The sequence below is a fragment of the Ambystoma mexicanum genome, chromosome 7p (genome assembly GCF_040938575.1).
Source record: "Ambystoma mexicanum isolate Mex_15411 chromosome 7p, UKY_AmexF1_1, whole genome shotgun sequence".
NCBI lineage: Eukaryota > Metazoa > Chordata > Amphibia > Caudata > Ambystomatidae > Ambystoma > Ambystoma mexicanum.
In genome coordinates, this window is record NC_090939.1 from 819,998,877 (window position 1) to 820,025,573 (window position 26,697).

A 26,697-nucleotide genomic window follows, 5' to 3' on the forward strand; every position below is an offset into this window, starting at 1 on the left:
GACTACAATAAACACACAGTCCCAGACATGAAATTTCACTGTCAATCGATACTGAGGGCAAGAACTGGCTTCAGTTTCACAGTGCATATGAAAGGGTGTTGGACTTCCTGTCTCCTTTGTTAGCCTCTGCAGCCAGCCCCCATGTGGGCCTGTTTGAATTAAACTCTGATTAGTACGGGAATGTTGCCAGCAGCTACAGGGCTCAACAAAAGGACAGGGCTGATCCATGGATCCTTTGTTAGTTAATTAGGCTGTCCATGACAGGGGGAAGGTTTGGCCCTCCCCCTTCTGGAGATTCATTGTGTACTCCACCTGTCCGATCCCAACTAAATATGACAGGGGGGCCTGCGCCTGTAGGCTGTGTCCCCCCAGAGTACACAGGTCTATATGTATGTTGTGTAGTGAGCACAAAAAAATAGGTGATTAGCCCCAAGCATTTTCAGAAGGTTGATCTACCATCATTCAATTTCATTTAAAATTTCAAAAAAGCCCAGGCGAGCGACTATCTATTGTGCGGATGGTAGAATTCCACATCCACATACATACCAACCCTCCTGATTTAGGCAGGAGACTCCCGATTTTTCAGTGAAAAATACTGCTATTTTTCACGTTCTCCCACCTAAAATAATTATTTCCCCAATGCGTTCCTATGGGGAAATTGTTGACTTCTGATTTCTCTTTAGAAATCTCCCTCCCAGGTGTTTAGGAGAGTTGGCATGTATGCATCCAGTGAGAACTGTAAGGGTGTGCAGTCAAATCAGGTTGTTTTACTACATGTGGAATAACTAAGTCCGGAAATTGCACTGCTTTTTAGGTGTTTTACTGCCCAATTTTACCATATCAATCATCCTACCCAATCTCTTAACCTCACCTGCTTTAAGTGCTTCCTTGTTCGATTCTGCTGCTGAACTTCTTAAGTACATTTTGGTAGGCGGAACATTTTTAACATCCCGCGCAGCTCCTTAGTGACTCTCTGTACATAGTAACTAAGACATAAACAAAATACGCTGGCCTATATTACTTTTCATTCTGACGTTCCCGAGCCCTCTTGCTGACACCTGTTTTCGGAAGTCGGTTGTTTAACTAGTCGCATCATTTTGTGGGTTGTGCTTGTTTTGGGCTTTTTTACTAAAGTGAGTTCTGCGTGTTCTTTTACCGTACGACCAAATAAATGCTCCTTCCATCGAATAATTTGCTGTGGATAGGAGAACAGTTCCGCGTGCGTGTGCTGCTGAGGCAACGTGCAGGTGAGTGCAGAGTCTCTGAGCACTAGGAAGAATGGAGGTGCTATGCCATCTACAGTTCTTCTTGTGGCTTTAAAGGGCATGTAGGGATTGAGAAGATGCATTAACAAGTTACTGTAGGAACTTGTTGCTGCTCGCTCTATCAGACATCAATCAGTATGTAGTGACACCTCATAATTTCTAGTAGAGCTCAAGAGCATTGCTGTGACAGCGTGAGTGCCTCATACAGTCCTGTTTTGGGCTTACGCAAATAAAAAGACAGGACTGAATAGACAGGACTCGATGTGCTACTACGGGTATGCAACAATTAGGAACGTCTTTTGCGATCAAGATGTGCCAACTTCCGAGGTTAGAGGTTATGGAGTGAAAAAAAGGGGAACGTGAAATAAGAGAAGGCAAGGGAAATGTCGGTAAGGAGGGGGTAGTTACAGGACGAAGGTAACACTGGTGAGAGGTGGGCTGAGGCTAGGAAGCTGGACAGTGGCAGGAGTGGGGGCAGTGACAGCAGAAGGACAGTGTTTACTGGGCAGGGGTGGGCACTGGAAAGAGTGGGTCGTTCAAGAGGTTATTATTGCCAGGTAAGACCCTTGCTTAATTTTCCTGTAGGGTTCCTAGTGGTTGAGAAGCGGACTTTCAGTTGCTAAAGCTGAGACTTTTTTTGTAGTTTTTTTTATTTTTATGTTACCTGATTCAGTTCCCCTTCAATTAAAACACCACGTGTCCTCCTAGTTGTCATGACCAGAGGTCGAAGTGAGCAGTGACTAAGGAGAACGGTTTTCCATCACTTTTATTTTTTTACTCTTAATAATTCCTCTACGTTTTAGAACCATTTAAACAGTTCTGGAACTGTACTTTTCGGCCTTCGAAACACAGGCATCGCTTCATTTTACTTGCACCCTCTTTCAAGTAATCACTTTATTTTGATCAATGCTAAGCAGTAAAATAATTTATAAGGCCTTCTAAAGTGCATTTAAAGAAATCTGAACACAAAACCCAAGAAAACACCCCCTACTTATTATGTCTATCCCACTAATGTATGTTGTTCCATTCTAATACCTTACCCACCAAATCTGGGCGGGATCAAGGGTTCCGCAGTTTTTTTTTAATGTTGCACTTTTACCTTTGGCATACCCTGGATTTCAGCATCTTTACTGATAATGGCAGTACCCAGGGGAGGCAGGCCAATAGGTATGGCTTTTGTATAGGGATACTCTAAGTGGCGTTGGTAGCAGGATGAGTGCAAAGAAGGTCAAAGTCACGTTGGCAGATTGGTGTGTTCTTTAATACCTAAGTAACTTGGTGTTAGAAATGCAATAGTTGGCCTCCTTTTTATATGAAAGATCGGTTATCAGAGATACACATGCGCAAAACACCAGGGAACTATTTACCATCCTAAGGGAATTGGAATCCCCCATACCCCCACCAGATAACATAACTAAAGACAGACAATGGTGCACCAGCGTCCAACTCGCACTAACAAAATCAGAATAAAATCGCCCTAAAAAAAGACTCTCTAACCACCAACGAATCACCTCCTAGAAACCATGCCAAAATAGCTAACCAATCAGACCCGAATCCCTTCAAATTCACTAAAATCTCCATTCTAGAAACAGAAAGGGTTATCGCCTCACTCAAACCTTCCAACTGCAAAGGCGACAACTGCCCGTCCCAGATAATAAAGGACGCGGCCAGGGATTTAGCTCCCTTCATAGCCAAACTGATCAACGCATCCTTCTCCTCCAACACCATACCAAGCAATCTCAAAGAATCCTGGGTTCTGCCTCTCCCCAAGAAGCAAACCTTAGACCCCGCCTTTCCCACTAATTACAGGCCCATCACCACGGTGCCATTCCTGCTAAAGATAATAGACAGAGTAGCATACCTACAAATCCAGCAATATCTTGAAACTCACAAACTCCTACGTGCCCGCCAATCCGGATTCAGACTGCAGCACGGCACAGAGACATCCTTAATTGATCTTAAAACCCAGATCAATGAGATCAAAGACAAAGGAAACACCGCCATGCTACTCCTCCTCTATCGGCGGCCTTCGACCTGGTAGATCACACAGTCCTGTGCGAACACCTGGCCTAAGCTGCCTACTTTTCAAAAGAGGCCATAGCCTGGATCCAATCATTTTTGGACAATCGAGCTATGAGAGTCTTCGCATCTCTAGCCTCAGCAGACCCCATCAAAATAACCTGCGGTGTACCACATGGCTCCTGCGTCTCCCCAACCCTCTACAACATCTTTACCAAGCCCCTATTTGACAAGTTGGACAGACTGGGTGTTACATACACCAACTATGCAGACGACACCCAGATCCGCATACCACTTTCGGGCAACTTCAATTCAGATACGCCTTGGTAAACAAAATATACCTCATCATTCAGGCATGGATGGCCACACACAGACTATGCCTGAATGATGAGAAAACCGAAATCCTGCTCCTCAGCTCTAACGCTAACCTAAAAAAACTCAGTTCCGACTACAAGGCATTGAATATTGATGGCAACACCATCACAGTTGCCAAAACTGTGAAAACTCTTGGTTTCCAACTTGACTCTGCCTTGTCACTAAAAAAACAGGTAAACTCACTAGCATCCTCTACCGCCTACACATGCAAGCTTATCAGGGCAAGCAGAGGATTCCTCACCCAAGCCAGCTGCATCATCATCGCCAATGCCCTAATACTTTCCAGACTTGATTATTGGAATGCCATGTACCTAGGAGCCAACAATTACATAATCAACAAACTTCAAACACTGCAAAACAATGCACTTAGAACAGCCTTTAACCTACCTTCCAAGGAACACATTTCTAACAAAAGAAGAGAACCCAAATGGCTCAAAATCTGTGACCGCATATCACTCAAAACGGCATTACTCACCTTCAAATGCCTAAACAACGCAGCCCCCCCCTATCTCGCAACCAGAATTGTAAAAAGAACCTCCACCCGCCCCACCAGATCCATGAACTCTTACTGCCTACAGGTACCCAAATTCAACCAAAAGAAAACGGGCGGTAGCAGCTTCCCTGTCATGGCAGCACAACATTGGAATGCTCTCCCACTCAACATTAGAACAGACCAATCCTACCACAGCTTCAGACAAAATACTCTCGCCTGGTTACGATCCAACGACCCCCATGACTGAACCGAGCACTCCCACACCAACAGACCTTAACCAACCTGACCCACACCAACAGACCTTAACCAACCTGACCCACACCAACAGACCTTAGCCAACCTGACTGTACATATGTACATTCCCTTAATGACCAGCTGAAATGTAACCTTATGTATGTATATATGCCATTTCACCAGATTCTACGAAATGGAATTTTTCTGCCTTATACTCAATTGTGCCTTACCTTGTAACTAAGTTTTTATGCATTCTTATCTTCCTGTTCTCTGTTGCGCCCTGTTACCTCTGGGTTTTGCGCGCCATACTAAATGAATAAACAAACAAACAAACAAAAACAATGGATTGCCGTTGTATATTAGGTATTGCCGTTGTATGCTGAGGTACTTGCATTGGCATCATAAACTCAAACACTCTCTTTACTGCAAGACATTACCAACATTTGGCAGTCTTTCTTAAGCCTGTACAAAGTGTTCAAATGATTATCTTTAGTTTGATCATTTTTACTGCTTCACAGGAATTATCATATGCTTAAGTATTAATGTAAGTTGCCATGTGTTAGCATTACTTATCCATTTGTTCAATACGAGCCAGGGATTGCATCAAATGCTCAGTATTGTCATCATTGGTCTTGCTAGAAACTGGGAGCTATTTGGCTCCTTCTTGTAATCTCGAAGAGCCTGGTTATCGTTATCAGGCACTTTTGACTCTACAGACCAACTAGTCCAAAATACACATTACCTATGTGACATTAACACTGTGTGTTTAAGAATATAAATGTGCTTGGGATACATCTACTATACATTTAAATCATATTGGGTCATATATAAGGGACAAAAAGAACATTGCCTTTTTCCGAGATAGGAACTAGAGAGTTCATGCTATTTTGAATGGTCACTGGGAAGTCGCAAATGATTGGAGAAGGTGGTCCCCATGATGTGAGAATTTTCAGGCTTTGTGACTCAACACTGAAATGGAAACATTTAAACACTTGATTATTGTATTAAGATTGATAATTTGCTCCTTCAGTACTTGTGCAGGTTTGTAAATGAGGCTGCTTTCCTAAAGGCAGACTGTTTCTTATGTACTATGTAGTTCGCTCTCATTTACTCTGGTGATTGTGACTTTATGGCAAAAATCTTTTATGGACGGAAATGCTCCAGCAACTTAAAATTGTTGTATAAAGCGCTGGGCTTTTTGAGTGTGCCCAGAGATATCCTATGCCGCTTTTTCCTCCTATAGGAATTTGAGTTGTATCATTTTTTAGGTCTTTACAGTGTTGAAGTTTGTTTTAAACTAAAATGCACTATAACAATAAATAAAATACAAATGCAAACGATGGACAAAATACTGTAGTTGGTACCTCATGTGGAAGTTAGATTTGCACTTGTCTCTAAAGGTTGTTCCTGCTTACCCAGTAATGGCTTTTACCCAGGAACTTATTTTAGTTCCTGCTCCTCGAATCAATAAATAAGTAGATGTGTATACAACCTTGACTGGACAGTCCCTTTTATCATTGGGTAATATTTTCGCTGTGTTGCAACTAACCAACGATCCACGACCTTGCAGAGATAAGCCTGCCGTTCCGTCCACGTTACCAAAAATGGAGGTTTATAATTGACTTGTGTTTTCAATCTGTTTGGAACCCTTCTGGTGTACTAGAGTTGTGGGGCTGATTGAACGTTTACAAACCAATATTCATCCCTGGACCACTGGTGCCCCAGAAGTTGATTCATCACAGTCTGTTTTTGAGGAATGAGGTGATGCAGTTGAGTGCTTTATCTCAAATTCCTAGTGAGTGTCATTTGTTAAGGAGGATTGTGTGGTTAACGGTGTGAAAAGCTGCTGAGAGGTCAAGAAGAACATGTGCTGCCCATCCTTCCGAGTCTGCAGAGAATTTGAGGTCATCCCAAATTGAGATCAGTGTGGTTTCTGTTCCGTGGCGCAGATGGAAGCCTGATTGTACCGGGTCTAGGACATTGTTGGATTCCGCAAAGCAGTTGAGCTGAGAATATAAGAGTGGTCGATAAGGCTTTGCCAAGAATCGGGGTTGTAAATGTCACTAGGGGCCTTCGGAGAAGGACCAGGTGGACAGAACCACAATGTACCTGGTGCTTAAGATGATTTTGATGCTAGACGGCGTTGAGTCGGTTCCAGGACACTTTGCAGCTTCTGCTACGGAGTTCAAGATGGGGAAACAGCTGCGGGTATCAGGTGGCAGGCAGTTCGGCAAGCAAGGCTGTACAGACGGCTGCAGGCTGGCCTACATGGCGGCTAGGGGATCAAGAATCGTTGTCTTTGTGCTGGTTGTCCGATCTGGAACGCTGGTTGAGGCATCTGAGATGGCTTTAGTGACTGCAGCATGACACCAGTCAGTGGTGCAGCCGGTTGCGGTTCGAGGGCTTGTCTGCCTCGAAAATGTCCTTAAAAGATCAACGCTGATTGATGTATGTTATGGCACTCCTCCTAGCTTCTTCGCAGAGCTTGTGTCGTCCTTTTAAGTTGGACGGCCCAAATCTAAGGAGAGTGTTTGCAGGCAACGGCCTTGTCCTTTGTTCAGAGACTCTGGTACTTCCCACCTAGGAAGCTTGCTGGCAGAACCTAGCAGCGCACAGTGTGTGCTGGCTGGGTACCAGTTCTGGAGCTGTTGGACGGGTCCTCTGAGTCTGGTATCTCCCTCTGTTCCCTGGGAGATGTTTAGGGGAGTGATCTTGCTTCCCTCTTGGAAATCCTGGCCTTCCTTCATTGGCAGAAGCTGTAAGGTAGACTGTATCTTGAGCTATTGTCCAATGCTGAGTTCTTCTTTCCTGCTTCTGGTGAAGCCTTCAAATGATCTGGTAAGTGAGGGACTCCGGCATTATAGACTCTCATTTATGAGGACGAACTAAGTCGGGCTGAAGTTATTCAGGTAAGCGCAATCCCCGGGATGAGTTGAAATACTGCTTCCATGAGAGCCAATGCCCACAGAAAACCATTTGGGCTACGAGCAGTTACGTTTAGGATAGACTTATCCTTCACTTCAATCGAGAAGCAAGTTTCACACAGTGTCGAGTTGTTTAAGAACAGAGCCTGTACGTAGCCGAATGGGCAAGAGTTTCCTAGATTGAATGGGTATACTTGATCAGGGGGGGTTTTCCCCCCCGAGGTATCTAGCCCAGTGACCACAATAGATCAAAAGACCTCATGGTGCTAAAAAGTAGCCCTGAAGTGGGGTTAATGAATAGGTTTCGCCCACAGTTGCCTTACGGTATATAGTAGTTGGTTTGGAAAGCTTTCATGTATTTTTACAGATAACTGTGGCAATTTATTTTGGGATGACAGAGGAACTGGAAGAATAGTCGACTCCAGGACCCGTTTAAGATCTTCCTCCTCCACTCGCACATCGGGTAAAGAATGTGTTCTGCGCCTGGTGTTGACAGATTTATACTGTCTCATGTGTAAATAAATCAAGGATTGATTTGACCCTCTGTTTTCTTACACCCACGGCATACCCAAGCCTGAAATGCAAGATGATGGTTGCAGCTCAGTTAATGTGTTCTTCAAATTTAAATGTCTTTGTCCAAGTGACGAATTGTGATTTTTCTCCTGAAGAAAGTTCTAAACGCAAGAACCTGAACTGAAACATGTTGAGGCTTTACACTAGTGAATAAATAGGCTAGTTTGTTCAGTTTAGATCCAAGTGTAGATCAGAAGTCCATCTCTATATGCAAATTGAATTAGAGGGTTGGCACGAAAAGTCAAATTGACATCGGGGATGAATTGTTGCGATTTATACATCTAGGTTTGTTGTTGTCACAAGCACTTTGCACATTATTGATTAACCTTTTATTGATTGGATTAACTTTTTTACAAATGTTTTTATGTATATTTTATAACATGTGTGTTTATGGGTATTTGCTGTTGGTGGATTCACCTACCTTGCTGCACTGCATAGTTACTTTTAAGTATTCCCCGTATTGGAAGGTAGAAAGACCACTATTTGGATGAGATGCCGTCCGGGCTCCCCCTTTGTATACTGATCTCCTAAGTCCCACCCATCTTCCTTTCTGTTGTAGATCAAAGTGTCTCTCGGGTTAACTGAGCCCTCCCCTCTGTGGCTCTTGATCAAAGCACAGATCTCCCTTGAAGTTTGTGGTGAGAACAGACTTCTTTGTCCCTCAAATCACATACTTTGTGCCTTTGAAAGGGAGTTTGCCTACAGTAAACAGTTGTCCCAGACATGAAATTCACTGCCCTTCGTACAGAGGGGTGGGAGCTAGCTTCAAGGTGACACATTGCATGTCAAAGAGGTGTTTGTTTTCCTGCCCATTAATACGTTCTGTGACCAGGCCTATTCACAGGCCTGCTTCAATTAACTCTCATCCGTATGCGCCGCCACCACACAGAACTTAGGCAATAGAATAGGACGGCTCCATGGAGCCTTTGATATTTTTATTAGGCTGCCCATGGCTGGAGGAAGGTGTCATCTTCCCCCTTCTTGAGATGCTTTTGAAGGTGTCGCCGTCCCCCTTCTTGAGATGATTTTGATGTACCCGTGGCTGTCACATTCCAGCTGAACATGATGGGGGAGGATGGCGCCTGTAGGCTGTGTGCTCCCAGAGTACACGTGACTATACGCTTCGTACAGTGAGCACGGAAAATGTGTACGGAATGGCCTCACACATTTTCAGAGGTTGATCTCCCATCATACATTTTTATTTAAAAAAAAAAAAAAAAAACAGCTGAGCGCACACTCCGCATGCAGATGGTCCAATTCCTCACATGGACAGCAAATCAGCTTTCTCCAACCCCGTGCGTTCAGTGAACACTGGCGTACCAGTAGGCGCCTGCCTTTCACCCCTCCTCTTCAACCTTTACATGACCCCTCTGCCAGGGATCATACGCTCTCACAACTTCACCTGCTATACTATTCCAACGACACACAAATCATCCTGAGAATTCCCAAATCGACTGCCGATCCTGGCCCGACCTAGCAGCATGTCTCACAGACATTGACCGCTGGATGACAAGAAGTAACCATCAATGACCAGAAATGGCTGGAACCACATCAATAGGGGGAGATGAGAACAATCGGTACAGGGAAGCCGGCCCTAGTGATCAATTTATTTAAATGCCAGGAAGCTGCTGGCTCAGCAACAATGGCCTAGCTGCTTCCATGCGCCAATAAGCTGACCATGCCACCCCAATGCACGCTACAATCTTAATTTCCACGACTCTAAACTCGAGACATAATGCTATCGCTGGGCTCGCTCATTGTCCTCGACCTTGCATGCACCACGCTCTAGGACCAGGAGATGCTTATCTCTATCTATCTGGAAACTAATACCCTTGACTCCAAACCAGAGTCCTAATCGCACTTATGTGCTTCACCATGACTGAGCTCAATCCTTATTTCCTTCCAACCATATACTGCGTTAACGGTCCAGGAGATATCTACCTTTGTTAATCTTACTCATCTGGGAAGTGGAGATTGAAGTGGAGAGACAAGGAGAGCAGTATTTTTTTCTGTCTCAGTCGGAGGTGAGCCCTGTAGCTGGAGACGGGCAACACCTTCTTTTAAAAAACATAGTATACATGTATCGGAAGTGGAGATAGAAGTTGTCTGCTGTGGCAGATGTTATGTTTGTGGCTTAAAATCTATATGGTTTTAGTCAAAGCTTGTGGCTGCGTTGCAGCATTAAAGTCTTCAAATTTGTGGGAGTCCTCATTCGTAGTTGGATTCAGCCTCTTTTTGTGTTTGCTTGAATCGGCAGAACCCTCATGAAAGGAAGGTACACTTGGTTACTGTAATTGACTGTTAATTGTTGGAGTCTCTCTTGCGTGCCGTAGTACTGCTCAAGGCGAAATGTATGACCTGAGAAAAAAGGATTTACCGGGTCCATCTAGATCGGACATAACTTTAGCTCCTTTTGGTATTTTCAAATGGGAGGTGATAGCTTGTCCCAAGCGGTTACTTTGCCTCTACCTCCGTCGTCTGTGGAAGAGCCTTTGATGGTTGCAGAAGAGAAGGGGCATATGAGGGTGAAAAAAGGAGGGAAAATGATCGACCACTTTTCTATTGTGGAGAAAAATAAGGAGGTTATTGAGGATGACTTTGCCAATTTTTCCCAGTCTTTTGAAGATCAAATTGTGGGGAATGGAGACTATTGTGGATACACTGCAGCAAATTTAAACTTGAGTGCCTCGCTTTTAAATACTCCACCCATCTTTGGAAAAGAGGACAGTTCCTTAAAGGATGTTTGAGAGATTTCTCAAAACGAGGGTATATGTGAGGATGTGGTCTCTATAATCTATAACCCATGAACGGGTCACTAGGCAGGGGCCCTCTTGGGCAGAGCTTTATGGGGTGATGACCTCAATTGAAAAGCTTTGTGAAAGTATACGTGGGGAATTGAGAGAGCATTCCGTTTTTTAGTAATATCTGTCTGCATATGACTAGCTTGGAGAAAGCTGCTGATAAATTGAGTATAGAACAAGTGGGTTCGAGTGGTAAGAATAAGATAAGCAGGAGGACGGGGGTCAGCCGAAGGATAATGCGAAGAAAACAATTTAATAAGAAAGGGGGAAATACGTTGGCTAAAACATCTAGAAAATATCTTCAATCAGTTGCAGTGTATGATTTTAAAAAGTCAAAGTAAAGATAGTAAGGGGTGGGTCAAGTACGAAGTTATCTTGGAAATAATGGTTATAGTTTTGTTTGTAGTTTTCCTCGCAATAGCACACCATCTTTGGAAACGGAGGCATCAGTAATTTCAGTGGCTATTGAGACTAACAAAATGGGGGGAATAGCCCATTGAACTCCTGGAGTACGCATTTGACAGCAGCCATGAAACGTAAAGGAAAGGTACGGGTTACAGCATGAAGTGTAAATACTAAAGCATGAAAAGGTCCCCCCCACCCCTGCTATTTGATATATTTAAATGTCCTATGGGAGGCCTTGCGCACTCTAAGAAGGATAGGGTTATGGTGTGTAAAGAATCTCAAACTACTTTACCAACCAAGGGTGGATTTTAAGCTGGAAATGAGGTTTATAAATTGCCAGGACAAAGAGGATGGATTAGGTTGGATGCGTGATCCACAAGTTCAAACGCACCCCCTAAAAGCTGTAATAGGTGAACCCAAGGCACAGAGTGCCCGTTTGGATGTATTAGGATCTAAGCAGGACGTACAAGTTTAAACGCAATCTCCAAAGGGAATATCGCGAGAGCCAAGTGATTATTGTTGGAATATATGTTTGATACAGGGGGGTAGGGTACGATGAACAGAACTTGTGTCCTTGCCCTTTTTAAAGAAATTCCAGCTCTACGACTAATGACAACAAGGGCCATTGAGGGCCCGATTCATAGAATCCAGTGCAGAAAAGGTGCATGCGTGCGCGAGAAGGAGCGTGCGCCAGCCGTGGCGCAAAGAAACAATTGTGTGGCACGCATATTCATGGATTTCCCGAGGCATCACTAGCCGTGGCACAGGGAACATTAAGCAGCGCCAGTAGCGCTTCCAACACGCCCCCACGCGCAGTAAAAAGCAAGTAAAATGGCAAACGCGGCGTAAGCCCCTGCGCCAACTCTGGGCCAGCATAAAGCTCCCCCAGCCAAATCGTGTGAAATCTCTGTGCGAACGGGGTACATGCTGAGTTGCCACACAAATTGTCTGTGGTGCGGACGGGGTAATCGCTTGAAAACTCAGTGCGTACCCCAGTACCCCATCCGCACCCCAGCCAAATCGTGTGAAAACTCAGCTTTTACCCCGTCTGCACCCTATTTTTCTCCAAAACAACACGCCATAGCCGCACAAATCCACAGGAAGCAGACCCCTCCTGACGGGACATCCACACCGCAGCCCCAATCACCCCAGCCCGCAGGCAGCCCCCACTACATGGGACCCTCCAGCCCCCTTCACCCCAGCCCGCAGGCAGCCCCTACTACATGGAACCCCCCCGTCACCCCAGTCTGCAGGCAGCCCACAATACCTGTGACACCCCAGCCCCCATCACCCCAGCCTGCAGGCAGCCCACAATACCTGTGACACCCCAGCCCCCATCACCCGAGCCTGCAGGCAGCCCCCACTACATGGGACCCACCCCAGCCGGCAGGCAGCCCTTACTACAAGGGACCCCCCCATCACCTCAGCCTGCAGGCAGCCCACAATACCTGTGACACCCCAGCCCCCATCACCCCAGCCCGCAGGCAGCCCCTACTACATGGGACCCCTCATCACCTGAGCCTCCATGCAGCCCACAACAACTGTGACACCCGAGCCCCCATCACACCAGTCTGCAGGCAGCCCACACTACATGGGACCCCCAGGCCCTATCACCCCAGCCTGCATGCAGCCCCCACTACATGGGACCCCCAAGCCCCCATCACCCCAGCCTGGATGCAGCCCCCACTACATGGGACCTCTCAGCCCCCATCACCCCAGCCAGCAGGCAGCCCCCACTACATGGGACCCACCAGTCCCCATCACCATGCAGCCCAAAACACCTGTGACACCCCAGCCTGCAGGCAGCCCCCACTACATGGGACCCCCATCACCCCAGCCTGCATGCAGCCCACAACACCTGTGACACCCCAGCCCCCATCACCCGAGCCCACAGGCAGCCCCCACTACATGGGACCCTCCCGAGCCCCATCACCCCAGCCCGCAGGCAGCCCCCACTACATGGGACCCTCCAGCCCCCTTCACCCCAGCCCGCAGGCAGCCCCTACTACATGGAACCCCCCCGTCACCCCAGTCTGCAGGCAGCCCACAATACCTATGACACCCCAGCCCCCATCACCCCAGCCTGCAGGCAGCCCACAATACCTGTGACACCCCAGCCCCCATCACCCGAGCCTGCAGGCAGCCCCCACTACATGGGACCCACCCCAGCCGGCAGGCAGCCCTTACTACAAGGGACCCCTCCATCACCTCAGCCTGCAGGCAGCCCACAATACCTGTGACACCCCAGCCCCCATCACCCCAGCCCGCAGGCAGCCCCTACTACATGGGACCCCCCATCACCCGAGCCTCCATGCAGCCCACAACAGCTGTGACACCCGAGCCCCCATCACACCAGTCTGCAGGCAGCCCACACTACATGGGACCCCCAGGCCCTATCACCCCAGCCTGCATGCAGCCCCCACTACATGGGACCCCCAAGCCCCCATCACCCCAGCCTGCATGCAGCCCCCACTACATGGGACCTCTCAGCCCCCATCACCCCAGCCAGCAGGCAGCCCCCACTACATGGGACCCACCAGTCCCCATCACCATGCAGCCCAAAACACCTGTGACACCCCAGCCTGCAGGCAGCCCCCACTACATGGGACCCCCAGCCCCATCACCCCAGCCTGCATGCAGCCTACAACACCTGTGACACCCCAGCCCCCATCACCCGAGCCCACAGGCAGCCCCCACTACATGGGACCCTCCCGAGCCCCATCACCCCAGCCCGCAGGCAGCCCCCACTACATGGCACCCCTCAGCCACCACCACCCCAGCCTGCATGCAGCCCACACCTGTGACACCCCATCACCCGAGCCCGCAGACAGCCCACAACACCTGTTACACCCTAGCTCCCATCACCCTAGCCTGCAGGCAGCCCCCACTACATGGGACCCCCCAGGCCCCATCACCCCAGCCCATAGGCACCCCCCACTACATGGGACCCCCCATCACCCCAGCCCGCAGGCAGCCCCCACTACATGGGACCCCCAGCCCACATCACCCCAGCCGGCATGCAGCCTACAACACCTGTGACACCCCAGCCCCCATCACCCCAGCCTGCAGGCAGCCCCCACTACATGGGCCCACCCCGCCCCCATCACCCCAGCCCACAGGCTGCCCCCACTACATGGGACCCCGTAGCCCACATCACCCGTGACGCCTCCCTGCAGGCAGCCCCCTCCCGACCGGACATCACCTGCATGCTGGATTGTGACATTGTGACACATGTACACTCCATTGATGGCGTGTCGAGCACCTTCACTGCCATGTAGTGACACCACCCTGAAGCTCCTGTTAAAAAATACCCTGCAAACAGAAACAAATGCATACACCTAAACCACATCCTTCAGTGTGCCAGCTGTTCAAACACAATTTCAGTCCGCAACCATCTTCCAACGTACACATCACACAAGTGAATGGTAAAGTCAGGCCCTGCAGTCCATGTGACAAACTAATGTAAATAATCCCATGTCGAAATAGTCACGTAGTCACAGAATCCTAAGCACCCTCAATGTGTGTCACATGAACAGACACTGCCCTGGCGTGTCACAATCAGAGCCACAATGAGCTCATATTACCATAACGGATAACCCAATAAACACATCACTGTTCCTTCTATGTGAGAAGGACATGACATGACATCTTATCAAATGACATGTAAATCACAATGCGTACATGCACAAGTGTAAGCAGCCGCAAAGAGTCTGGGGATGATGGACACAGTGACAACAGAGACAATGAACTTGGTAGGGCATGTGACATTGAGATGGCGCCAATGCATGGGAAGTGGGGAAAGAGAAAAGGGGTTTGGGTGAGGGGGAAGTGCAGTAATTCTGAAGGACACCATAACTAATATAACAATGTAGAAAATAAAGAAACTGCGCCCAGCTGGTGTCGAGTCCAAGCCTGAGTGCAGACAGCAGGCGTAAAGTGCAGGTAGGTGGCTGTTGCCATACATAAACACAGTCGAAGTGTGGTGGATGCCAAGGAGGCAATGCGAGTGTGCAAGTGGTGTGCAAGGGGACCTTTGCCCAAGTTCAGAGGGCAGCCACGTGACCATTGCAGATTCCGACAGGACTTCAGCAGGTCAGAGGAGTACCAGAAGCCCAAGCAAAGAGGAGTAACTCAAGTTCTGAATGACTACATGGCAATCAGAAAGGCTGTTACCCACACAGACTGCTGCATTAGTCTGACAAAATGTAGACCTTGGATAGTTGGCATATACAGAGGTAATGATTCCCTTGGCATCACAAACAACCTGCACATTGATGGAATGCCAGTGCTTGCGATTGATGTGCTCTGTGGCCTTAGGTGGACATAGGACCGGCCACTTGGGTGCAATCGATGGCATCAAGCACTTTAGGGAAGTGCGTCACCCCGTAAAAGTCCTGGACCACGGCCTGTCTTTCTACGGGTGTTCTGGGCATGTATATGTGCCTGCGGACTAAGGGGCGGGCAGTCATGATTGCCAACACCTGATGTAGGCAACGTGACTGCGTGGGCTGTGAAATGCCCATGACTATGGCAGTTGTCTGCTGAAATGACCCTGTAGCCAAAAAATGCAGTACATTGAGCACCTTTTCCAAGGGGCTAAGTGCTTGGGAGCACAGGGTGGGTGATGTGAGGTCATCTTCCCACTACGTGACCAGGTCTAATATGATATGAGGTGGAAACCTATACCTGGTCATCAGGCATCCCAAAAAGGCCGGTCCTGGGTAAAGAAAGCGTGCCCTGGCTATCCTCCTCCTGCATGTCCCACGATCACTGTTGCGAGAAATGGCACAATGGTACATTCATCGTAACTGTATACGTGCGTGCGTTGGTTTTTCGTGCGCCCTTTTTATGAATTGTTTTTAGTGCACAGTGACGCTTATGCCAGCTTTCGTGCGGCGAACGTGTTTCCGGATTTGTGCGTCTTTTTCTGCACGCTGGTGAGCCCTGTTCGATTCCATGAATATGTGTTGTTAGCGCGCGTGTGGGCGTTGCGAGTATTTTACTGTGGTACTTCCCACATTTACGCTTGTTGTTCCCCATTCCACGTGTTCTGCCCTCTTTTTAGGTGATTGCACAAGACAGTAGGCGCCTTCGCTGGATGTCTCGCTCAAGGCGTTCATGGTGTCGCAGTGACGTGTTGGACCCGCAGGGATTCAGCGCAAGTCTCGGGTAAGCCCTGCGCATTGTGTTCCATGAATCGACAAACAGGCTCTTGCGCACGTTTTGCGCACAAGCGCCCCCTTTTCGGCATAATTTAATTCCATAAACCGGGCCCTGAATTTGGGAGGTTGGTGAACCCGGCTAAATTAGGTTCTGTGAAGTTGGAAATTCCCTCAAGGCCAGTCTGTGAGATTTTGTTGAAAGAAGCTCCCAATTTGGAAAAATTGGGCTATCATCTCTCTTCATTTACAGAGGAAAAAGTGAGAAGAGATGCAGGAAGTAAGGATAGAAATCTAGAAGTAGATAAGTCACGATTGGAGAAAGGAAATGGTGTTGAGGAAGAGGGTATTGGGGAATGGAGCTGGTTGGCGTTCTTTGAAGGAGTCCATTGCACAGCTAAAAGACCTCAAGAAACATTTTTTTGTCCTGATCAAAATGTAAAGTTTGTTTCATGGAATTCGAGAGGTCATTCAGCTCTTATTGTGGAAACAGAAACATTGATATGAGGCTGGGAAGCCCAAAGGAAACACACCAACACAGGTTACAAAGGACATACAAAGCGCTTTATTCAAAGATGCAACAATTACCAAAAGTCAATTGACAAACGGATAGCTATTCGGCCCTCAGAGTAACAGAACAAACTATTAACGGTAGTTCGCCGTGTTAGTGTGAGAGACCGTACATTGGGATACTTGGGTTTTTATACTTTTTATCCAGCTCTGGCCAACCCCCTCGTGGGTTAACCATTCTAGGAACCAGGCCTAGACTTTCGTTTGCCAGGTCAATCCCATAATGTATGCATTTGATCAGTTCCGCTGATACAGTTGTTCATTTACACATAGGTCAGGGATAGGACAAGGTCTCAGTTCGCGACCCCAACAAGTGGCCTGCGGGCATATTACTTATTCATGTGTGCAGAGGTCACAACGGCCAGAATCCCACTCGAAATGTCATTCGGCCTCCATTTTGTTGTTCAGGGTGACTTCCACACTACAAGAGAACCTAAAATGGCGGCTAAATCCAAGATGGCGATTTACACAACACATTAAGGTCAAGACCTTGCCGCGGAATCTATTTACACAATGTTTTAGACAACTTGGCGTAGGCCAACATACATTCAAACAATGCGATAGGAGGTATAATATTATTTCGATTTCCACAGACCCTCCTTTTGGCCTATGCCAAGTGCTAAACATCATTCCTAATACTTTTGAAAATAACTCCATGTGTTATCATCCATAGATTCCGCATCATTGTCTGTAATGTCTATAGCCATGAGGTCGTTCATAAAAACCTCTTGTAACATGAATTCTTTAGATGCTGTATCTGGGGTATATATTTTATGCCCTATTGCGCTCATTGCTTGAGCACAACACCCCCCTATCATTCCACATATACTTGGGAGGCATTGAAAACAACAACAAAGGAATAACAGAATCCCTAAAATAACCAGAATAACGGAAAGCACCTTCCAACCCCAAGATCGCAAAGAATCCCAAAACCAAGTACTAAGGTTGCAGTCTCCTATAGGGATATGGACTTCAGAACTGAGAGTATGCAAGTTCTGAATTGCTTTAAAAATGGTTGGTGAGGAGTCTGGTACGAAAACACAACAAGCGGACCCCACTAATTTGCATACGCCACCTCGTTCTGCCAAGATGACATCTAATGCCATCCGATTTTGAAGTGCTACCAATCTTATCGCCTTTTGCTCTAAGGTCATATTGTAGAGTATGTCCGTGGTCCGGTTGATCGTTCTCTCCAGTACCCTTGCTAATCCCCTAATGTTCTCTGAGTTTGCTATTTGTCCCCAAAAGGGCACAACCGATTTAGCTATGTCCCCCAATACTTGCCCAGGGGTATCTCCGTTGTTGTCTCGCCGCGGGCGAGCCTTAGAAATTTCTAATGTACTAGCTACAAATACCCCAGGTAACAATATTCCCAAATAACAAGTTCCCTGACAATCCTTGGGCAACCAGGGAAATGCTAAACTAACACAAACAAAACAAACCGGCCCCCCTACATATAGAGGCCTGTTTTCCCCAGTCAAATTTACAATGTTTTTACAAACTTCAAAATCTCCCATTGGCCTAGTGCCATTTCTCTGTACACAGAAGGGAACCGAGTCAGGACTATGATTTATAGAATAAGAAGGAGGTACAGCGTCCTTATTGCCTATCGGAGCCATTTTAAAGGAAATCAGAGTTTGAAAAGGAAGAGATAGTTTGTCAGACGGCCTAATAGAAGCGACGTTAGGTTTACTTCTATTTGCGAAAAGCGAGCATCCCAGGGGAGTCAATTCACGTTTCTTAAAATCATTTAAATTAGTTCCATCAAAGTTCCCTGAGATGCTATCATTCCTTCGGCCAAAGAATAGTGCTCTAAGAGAGGCATAGCAAGAAGTCGTTAAAGGTAGAGGATGTATATACCATCCCAGTCCCTTGTTCCCATGTTGCGGTAAATGAGTACAAATCCAACAATTACTCTTATTAAAAATGGCATGAGTAGCATTCATTACTATCATCAAAGTGTTATTATGATACTTTTGTCTATGTTGGGAGTCTCTAGGGGACAGAGTGTGAAGGTGTACAGAGGGAGTCAAAACAGTTGGTACGATCTCGGTCGGTAATAAAGGTTTCAAAGGATAGATTTCTTCGAAATACCAAAGTCCTACAGCAGCAGTTGCAAAAATAACAATAATCATAATCAAAACATAACAGTACGTTTTCGGGGCCCAGGCACATTGTTCATTGTTCGATTTGGTCACCCCCTTATTTACAAATTCAGTACGGGGAGCAGCGGTGAAGGTGGCAGGCATCGTAGTTTCTCAGTCGACGGCCCCAATGTTCGTTGCTGGCGACACTACGGTCGCGTGATTTCTTAGTCCTTCCCAACCCTAGCCAGCAGAATCCCTTTTTGTTCAACAAAACATTCTCATAACAAGACAATTTTCCAATCACTTCCTTTTTTTCCAGATGCACGAAACTCGTGCCGTAGTTCTATTTCCTTGGTCGAAGGTTGTACCTGATGGTACCCGAAATTGTCTGGTCCGGAAGCAAAGTATCGTCACTTCCTGAGGGAAGCGACGTGTCGGTGGCGACGGAAGCGCAGAGCTCGAAACAGTGTTTTCCGGAAGTTATTTTTCAAGAGAGTACGGAGACGAAATGGACTGTTCCCCAAGCTCCTCAGGCTCAGAGAACTTCTCCGACGCACTCACAGCGCTGTTTGCTACTCCAAGATCAGAGACTGTAGCATCAGCGAGGGGTTCGGCTTCTTCTGTAGCGTGTGGCGTTGGGTGAGGAAGTTTCTTGACGTGCGTCGCGTGAATCCAGTTCTTCTTTCCAGCCACCCGCACTGCTGTCCTGGTGACCAATAACACCTGATGGGATCCCCGCCAGCGAGGCGCGAGACAGGAAGACCTCTCGTAGGCCTTCACGAGGACCCAACTTCCAGGCTGTATATCGTGTTCTGGGCCCGTGAACCGTACAGGTAAAGCCGAATTCACCTGGTGGTAAATGAAATACAGATTTTTAGTTAACTGGTTACAGTAGTCTACAAGCAATACATTTTCCACCTCCCTCAGGGCTTTAGGTTTCGGAAGACCCCAAATGTTAGCAGGTCTCCCCATTACTACTTCAAATGGAGAAAGCCCAGTTCTAGTCTGAGGTGTGGTACGCATAGCTAATAACACAATAGGCAAAGCATCTGGCCATTTTAGTTTGGTATCAGCACATGTTTTTGCAAGTTTATTCTTTAAAATACCGTTGTGTCTTTCTACCAACCCAGCACTTTGAGGATGTCTAGCTCAATGAAATTGTTTCTCAATACATAGGGCTGCACATATTTGCAAAATTACTGCTGCGATAAAGTGAGGACCATTATCCGACCAGATTATCCTCGGGAGCCCAAATCGAGGAAAGAATTCTTTTACCATAATCTTTGCAGTGGTCATGGCGGTAGCATCTTTGACGGGGAAAGCCTCGACCCATTTACTGAAGGCACAAATAATTACAAGAACATATTTTAGATTATTACATCGCTCCATTTCAATAGAATCAAAGTGAATTACCTCAAAGGGGACAGAAGGGGGTCCGAAACTTCCCCTTGGAGTCACTGTCCCCTTACCCACATTGTGCTGCAGGCAGATCATACAGTTCTGGACGTGCCTCTTTGCAGTTTCCAGAATCTTGTTATTTACCCAAACCTGTTCTAACATTTTCGTGATCTGCTGGGCACACGCATGCGTGGGACCGTGAGTCATCGTAACCATTGCCAATACATAAGAATCAGGAAGCAACCATTTCCCTTCGGATGTATCCACCCAACACCCTTAGTCATCCAGTTTCCCCATTCCTTCAGCCCACTTTTTAGATTCCTCTATCGTGACATCAGTTTGAATATCTCGCACGGACCCAATACCTTCATCCATTATGCAAGCATCTCTCATTTCCCTCAAGGCATACATGTCCGTGCTAAGGTCTGTGGCCGTTTGTCTGGCTATCAAATCTGCAAAGGCGTTCCCTTTGCCCACATCATCTATGACCTTGCGATGTGCTGCACATTTCATGATCGCTAACTGTTTAGGGAGTGAGAGTGCCGAAAGTAATTGCACTATCAAGGGACCATGCTGAATCTTGGTCCCATGTGAGGTCAGGAACCCTCTTTCCGACCAAAGCTTTCCGATGTTGTGAGCCACCCCAAATGCGTACTGACTATCAGAATATATAATGACTCTATGCCCTTGGGAAAGTTCACAAGCTCGGGTCAACGCTATAATCTCTGCGGCCTGCGCGGAGTTATGCGAAATTCTCTTAGTTTCGACAACTTTGCTCAATGTAGTAACTGCATAAGCAGCTGTAGATGTACCATTCGAAAGTCTGAAGCAGGAGCCATCGCAAAACAGCTCCCCTTCTGCATTGTCCAAAGGAGTATCTATGAGATCTATCCTGCCCTTCGTTTCTTGTTCAGTGGTATACAGGCAGTCATGTAATTCTTTGTCACCGGATTGAGAACACAACACCTCTTAATTTGAATATGAGGGGCAAACAGAATTAATTCATACCTTGTTAACCGTGCTGAGGTGAGGTGTTGCGTTTGGGTTTTGTTCAATAGAATATCAACAGAGTGAGGTACCATCAAAATCAAATCATGGCCTAGGACCATTCCCTCACTCTGTTTTACAGACGCGGCAGCAACAGCGCGCAAACATCTTGGCAAAGCGCATGCGACAGGATCAAGGGCGGAGGAGTAGTTCCTGTGTTAACACAGCCAAAGCACATCCATCACATTCATGCACAAACAACACAAAGGCCTTGTCATAATTTGGAGTACCCAGAAGCGGTGCCGAACATAGCGCGGTTTTGAGAAGCTCAAATGATCGTTGATGTTCCGATTCCCATGGCAGTGGCAGAGAAATGCCCTTCTTCGTCAAAGCCAACATCGGTTTTATCACTAGTGCGAAGTTCGGGATCCACAACCTACAGTAGGAAGCCATCCCTATCAGGGCTCTGACTTCCTTCTGTGTATTTGGAACAGACATGCCAGAAATGTGTTTTATTCTTTCAGGTGTCAATCTTCTTCCCTCCTTTGACAGGAGGTAGCCTAGATAGGCAACCTCCTGACAACAATATTGAAATTTTTTAAGCGAAGCCTTGTGACCATTTTTAGCTAGATGAACAAGCAACAGTACAGTGCCTTCTTTACAGGCAGTCTCAGAGTCTGCAGCCAAAAGCAAATCGTCAACATATTGAAGCAGCGTGCAAGTAGGTGGCAATTCAAGGGTGTCGAGCTGCTCTTTCAAGGCTCTACTATAAATACTGGGACTTTCAGTATACCCTTGTAAATGTAAATGAGCGTCCCCCCAAGGTGAACGCAAACAGATATCTGCTTTCTTTATGTATAGGGATACTAAAGAAAGCGTTTTTTAAATCCACAACGCTGAAGTGCGGAGCCGTAGCAGGGATCATTGTTAATATCGTCGTCACATCAGGCACAATTGGAAATTGTGGGGCGACCACTTGGTTAATAGCACGAAGATCAATTATAAACCGGTATGGAATTGCATTGTCGCCTTTCTTATGTACAGGTAAGATCGGACTGTTACACAAACTACCTGTAATCTCCTCGATCACCCCGCGATGTACAAAATCGGAGACAATGCATTTCAAAGCACGTTCACCTTCGACTGATATTTTATACTGCTGGGTGCGTGGCAGTTTCACCCCATGTTTCAGGACTATTTTAACGGGCTCAATCTGTAACACTCCAACATCATTGTCGTCCACCGCCCACAAACATTCCGGGACAATGCTGAACTCGGGAGGTAAAGGTCGAATCAAGAACTGAGAATTAGGAAGTTGCTGTGGTGAAACGGTTAGCCGTACTCCATCCGAAGAACAATGAATTACTGCGTTCAATTTCTTTAACAAATTCAACCCCAATTCTCTCCACAGTTCGAAGTGAGAAGAAAAGGACAATGGTCCATGAAGGGACCCAAAGAAACGGATACCGGTGCAGAAACCGGACAGACAGTTGGTATACCAGAAAACCCTACGGAAACATTTGTTTGCCCTGACAGTGGGATGTTTGGAACCCTAGAATGATCAATGGAGCACTTCTGTGCTCCAGTGTCAATCAAAAACTGGTGTTTCCTATTCCCTACTAATAATTTAATGTAGGGGCCTTTCTGATTAACGGGAATAGGTGAAGGTTCCAAACCCTGCTTCGGGCAATCCTAATGAAATAGAGCCTCATCAGAAGGAAGCTCTTCAGAAAGGTAGGCAGCAGAAGGGTGATCAAATATGTTTCTCGAGTCCATACTCGAGATCTGATTTTCCCGTGAAAAAGGTTGCTGATAATCTTGTAAAAGCTGACCTCTGTCAGGGCCCCCTGCTCCAGGGCGGCCCCTAGGTCGTCTACCCATACCCCCAAACGCACTGCTTGACCTCTGGCGAAGGACAGGGCACTGTGCTCGCCAATGGCCTTCCTGGCGGCAATAAGCACATTGATTAATATTTACAGGACCCAGAGGAGCATTTCCTTTTGGAATGTACTGACCTCTAGTTTGTGTCATACCTCCTCTGGGGTTTCTAATAATTTGCTTTAATAATACTTTGGTTTTCAAATCTCACTTTCTCTTTTCAATTTTTTCCCTCTCATTATTAACACGGTTTTCATAATACTGAGCCATGTGCAAAACCTCAGATTGAGATTTTGCCTGCCAAGCGCTCTCAGAGGACATAATTTGTGACTGGATGTCCGGTAACAATCCACGTACAAATTTGTCCACGAACAACCTCTTCCCCGACTCTGTACCTAAATCCTGTCCACTGAAGTCAGAAAATACCTGCTCGAATCTATTAAAAAATTCGGTGGCGCCTTCAGTTTTCCCTTGGACACAGGCCGTAAGCTTCTCCCAAATAATCCTTTTTTCTGGAATTATAGTTTTTAGTTTAGCGACAATCCTATCAGGTAAAGTAAGTATTACCTGTGGTGGTTTCTCACCAGCTGGTCTTTCTCCATCAATTCTAATCATATTTGCCCACGTATCTCCCAGCCCCGGCACATCGTCTATTGTCCGAACCTGTTTCCATACATCTACGGGTAGGAGTACAGGGAATAACAAGTCAATGTCACTCAAGGTGAACACAGAGGACTGTAAAACGGACTCTATTTCTTTGTAAAACCCCGTCGGGTTTTTCCTAATATCGGGAACTGATTGTCTAATTGTGTTCACTTCCTGTCGTGAAAACGGGACGTGAACGAATTGCGATACATAATGTGCAGGGATATCCACAGCGGGGGCACCAGTCCCAGCGTTGGCGGGGATCTCAACTTTTGGGACAAAGGTCGGAGGAACCTCTCTCATAGGCAACTGAGATATAGGTACCTCCGGCCGCTTACTAAGCAATAGAGCCAGGTCGAGCGCTAAGGCAGCTGTAGAAGTGTCGGGCGAAAAAGCCCTTTTACAAATCCCCAATAATTCTATGGGGCAACTAACCCTCTTCCTTACACATTCCTCTTGTAGGTGCTGTACCATCACCTGAATTACCTTTCTTTGCATTTCTGCTGTATATTGACTATACGTGTCATACACTTCGTCTGGCGGTATCGATGAATCCGAGATCCATCGAACCGCATCTTTGGTACAAATTCGTACTTCCTCAGGTGCCGATCTACGACACGGAAGGAACCGCGTCTGTACATATATTCTATCATCTTCATCATCCTCATCTCGTGATTTTTCAAAGTCTTTCCTAAACTCAAACAATCTTTCAACATGTCCATATACTTTCTTCTCTGTGTCCCTCGAAAGTGCCAAAGCATTCAGATCTCTCACCCCTTGTGGAAGATCCGAATTTTGTAATCTACCCCAAATCACACACTAATGAGTCCCCAAACCCTCGATTAAAAACATTTTTCTCGGGAAAACTATTCAAATTAGATAATGTGGAAAAAACATTAGCTTGATCACCTTTCTCCATGAAATGCTTAGCCCATGCAAACAATTCTTGTTTCTTATCTGCAGAAACAGTACTACGAGTCACAATCTTTGACCCTGCACCTGGATCGACTTCAATCAATACGGGGCCACTCGGGAGCGGAGGTATAGGTAAATTTAACAAAGGTGCAACTATCGGTGCAGGGGGAAGTGGTGGCGCGATAGGCGGAGGAACAACAACCAAAGGACTAGGAACAATGGGTTGTATAGGGGGAACAGGAGTAACAACAGGAGCAACAGCAGGAATGGGCAGAGCGCCCAAAATAGGAGAATACGGAGGTGGCGCTGAGGCATCGGGCCTGCGTTCATTTAATAATTTCTCAATAAATTCCTCAGAAACATGGAAATCTTTAGAGGGATACATTTTCTGGATCCCGAGTGAAAAGGTTCTATCCATATCTTTAACTGATTCTAACCGCTTTTCTTTATCATATAATAATGCTTTTTTAACGTTTGTTTTATGACGACGTGCATGTTTATCCCTACTTTTAAGCGGCTGTAATGCTTCTTTCTTCCAATTCTGTAACACATCAAAGGATGCTGGTCTAGCCTTTTTCTTTAACAAGATCGATTCTAAGTATTCAATACGGGGGATCTCAAAACTACCGTTGATTGGCCACTGAAATTCGGAGGCATGTCTGGTCTGTCTGTGCCAAATATCATTAAATACTATACTTCCAATGCCATACTTACAGTACATAGTACACGCCGGCGACCCCTCCTGTGGTGCCGGGCGGCTAAATTCCAAGGATTGTCGATCGCTGCGGAACAGAGCCCTAAAGCAGCTAGACAATTTCCCAGGAATTTCACAAAAAATTGGTGTTACCTGGTTCAATAATTGTGTCTGCAGATACAATACGCCAAATTCAAATTGTCTGGGTTAAATTAAGAGCCGGGTCACGACTGCACCTGACCAAACCTAAGGAGGACCGTACGGTTTACCAAAGAACTTACCTAACGAATTTTACCTTGTGTTTGGTGGTTTCGACAAATCTGCCCGCCTCAAAATTGGACCCTCGTCAAGATGCCGTGTCAGACCACACGACTATCGTCCAAGGATCGGATCGTGCAGCGCTGCCGAGGTATCGCGTCTCGATCGGTCGGGCCCACAGAATCACACCGTCCGATCCCGGTTCGATAGTCTGCGTCAACCTTCAATGATCCGGCATCAATCTTGAGGGTCCCTATTTGGGCGCCAACTGTGGAAACAGAAAAATTGATATGAGGCCGGGAAGCCCAAAGGAAACACACCAACACAGGTTACAAAGGACATATAAAGCGCTTTATTCAAAGATACAACAATTACCAAAAGTCAATTGACAAACGGATAGCTATTCGGCCCTCAGAGTAACAGAACAAACTATCAACTGTAGTTCGCCGTGTTAGTGTGAGAGACCTACATTGGGATACTCGGGTTTTTATACTTTTTATCCAGTTCTGGCCAACCCCCTCGCGGGTTAACCATTCTTGGAACCAGGCCTAGAGTTCTTTTGCCAGGTCAATCCCATAATGTATGCATTTGATCAGTTCCGCTGATACAGTTGTTCATTTACACATAGGTCAGGGATAGGACAAGGTCTCAGTTCGCGACCCCAACAAGTGGCCTGCGGGCATATTACTTATTCATGTGTGCGGAGGTCACAACGGCCAGAATCCCACTCGAAATGTCATTCGGCCTCCATTTTGTTGTTCAGGGTGACTTCCACACTACAAGAGAACCTAAAATGGCGGCTAAATCCAAGATGGCGATTTACACAATACATTAAGGTCAAGACCTTGCCGCGGAATCTATTTACACGATGTTTTAGACAACTTGGCGTAGGCCAACATACATTCAAACAATGCGATAGAAGGTATAATATTATTTCGATTTCCACATTATGTTGGAATACTCATTGGGTTTATTTTTAAGAACCTATTTAATCATGTGTCTACAAGAGCTTTGGTT

The 26,697-nt window shown here is 46.5% G+C and overlaps 1 protein-coding gene across 4 annotated transcripts in view; it reads left to right on the plus strand.

Moving 5' to 3' along the window:
* Positions 1–1,108: 1,108 nt before the first annotated feature.
* ASMTL (acetylserotonin O-methyltransferase like) overlaps positions 1,109–26,697 on the plus strand; it is an 816,255-nt gene continuing 790,666 nt past the window's right edge. For 2 of the 4 annotated variants that reach the window (XM_069636973.1, XM_069636975.1), the window contains exon 1: positions 1,139–1,247. The gene's annotated coding sequence lies outside the window, so the exon portion shown is untranslated. Of the gene's footprint in view, positions 1,248–1,635; positions 1,655–26,697 lie in introns of those variants that run through there. The other 2 variants (XM_069636974.1, XM_069636977.1) reach the window with 2 other exon arrangements.